The sequence below is a fragment of the Fragaria vesca genome, linkage group LG2 (genome assembly GCF_000184155.1).
Source record: "Fragaria vesca subsp. vesca linkage group LG2, FraVesHawaii_1.0, whole genome shotgun sequence".
NCBI lineage: Eukaryota > Viridiplantae > Streptophyta > Magnoliopsida > Rosales > Rosaceae > Fragaria > Fragaria vesca.
In genome coordinates this window covers 8,918,762-8,921,056 of record NC_020492.1, presented here as the reverse complement: position 1 = coordinate 8,921,056, position 2,295 = coordinate 8,918,762, and positions in this window count along the sequence as shown.

The following is a 2,295-nucleotide window of genomic DNA, read 5'->3' as shown; positions in this document are numbered from 1 at the left end:
AATACAATGGGCAGATTCTTGCTACAACTGGAAGAAATGGAAACAAAGGTACCTCCTGTTATTTTACTACCCCTAGTAATTGTTAGTAATTTTTTCTATGTTTTTAGTTGTACATGTTATGTTTTTGGAGCGGAACGCTCCCGTTAGCGGTGCAGCGGCACGCTGCTTTTTATGTTTCTTCTCTTTTGTTAGCCTTTCGTTTTGGAGCTGAACGCTAACCTTAGTAATTTTGAAAATCTTCATGCTTCTGATATTTTTTTTTTTGTTTAGTCTTTAGTTTTGGAAAGGAACGCTCCTATTAGCTGTGCAGAAGAACGTTTTAATGTGTATTACGGCCTTTGGAGATATTGTTTTGCAAGTTTACTACACCCAGTAGAAGATTACTAGGGTAGTAATCTCTATTTTAAACTATACTACCCCCAGTAAACTTTATTATTTCGCATCTAAGTTGATTTTTCACTGTTTTAATGTGTATAATAGCCTTTGGAGATACTGTTTTGCAGGTTTACTACCCCCAGTAGAAGCTTACTGGGGGTAGTCAATTGTATTTTTTTGCCTCTATATATTTTACTACCCCCCAGTAATTTTTGAAATCTTCATTCTTCTGATTCGAATATGTTTTCTTATAGCTTTATGGTTTGTTAGACTTTCATTTTGGAGCGGAACGCTCCCGTTAGCGATGCAGCGACACGCTGCTGTTTATTTTACTGCCCCTAGTAATTGTTTGTTTGTTTTTTTATTGTGCAGGTTTCTTCCCTTTAGCCTTGTGTTTTTGTGATTCAGAGACTGAAGAAAACTGGTTATTTTTCTTCAAGAACTTGAAGGCTTTGTTGGAACCGCAAGGAAGGATTATCACATTCATTAGTAATCGTGGTGTTGGTTTGTTGAAGACATTTGATCTCATTTTTCCTGGTAATCCTCATCTTTACTGTTATCATCATTTGCGATACAACCTTAGTCGAAAGTATAAGAACAAAGGAGGGGAAATTGTTGTTGTTGATGTGTTACAAAAATTCTTTAAAGTGGCTTATGCATCGACTGAGAAGTCTTTCTACTTTCATTTAAAAAATTTGAGAGATGAGGGTGGTGCTGCTACTATTGATGAATTCATAAAGGAGATTCCATTGGAACATTGATGCCGTGCTTTTTTTAAAGGTTGTCGGTATGGGATTATGGCAAATAGTATTGCTGAATCCTTTAATAACTAGATTGTTGCTGAGCGTTCACTGCCCCCTTTCGCTATGTTAGATCAAACAAGAATGAAAGAAATGAAGATGATGTCAGAAAGGAGTGTTGAGTCGAAATCTTGGACTACCAAGCTTACTCCTAAAATGGAGAAGAGGCTGAAAGAGCAGCTTGATAGGTCTCGTGTGTTCAGGGTGATTGCTTCCCATGAAAATGTTTATGAGGTTAGGAATGATAAGTACTCCTATTCAGTGGACCTCTCTACTCGTACTTGTTCATGTGTGAAGTGGCAGATTAATTGCTTCTCCCATGCGCTCATGCACTTGCTGCTATACAAGGTGCAAGACTTGATGTGTATGATTTCATTGATCCTTATTTTACTGCTGAATACTATAGGATGTGTTATAGCTTTTCTATTACACCTCTGAGTAACGTGGATGCCTCTTGTTCTTCCACTGAGGACTTTATACTACCTCCTGTTACAAAGAAGCCGGCTGGGAGGCCTAAATCAAAGAGGATACCATCTGCTGGTGAGAAGAAGCTGATTTGATGCGGTCGTTGTAATAAGATGGGCCATCATAACAAGAAGAGCTGTACGGAACCTTTGAACATGTTGCTGTAGTTTCTTGTACATCCTTCTGGTTGTTAGTGGATGTTTGGAATTTGTTGTTTTTTTGGATGTTTTTTGCATTATATTCAGATTTCTCTCTATTGTAAGGATTTTGATTGAAGATTTTTGTGATGTTCATTATTGTGGAATTCTCTTGACAATATTATTATGTTCATTTGTCCTAAGCATTAAAGTTCTAAAGGTCAATAACTTTACACAGGATCTTTTTATTTATTTATTTTTTACTTTTTTATGTTCTTCCCTCCCAAGTAATAAACTTTACTGGGGTTAGTAATGTTTCCAAGTCGTCAGATTTACTTGTTCTGCAGCCTAACACATACTTTACTAGGGGTAGTAAAGTTTCCAGAACCTCAGTTTTTGTTGTTCTGCACCCTAACACATACTTATTAGGGGTAGTAAAGTTTCCAGAACCTCAGTTTTTGTTGTTCTGCACCCTAGAACATACTTCCTAGGGGTAGTAATGTTTCCAGAGTATCAGA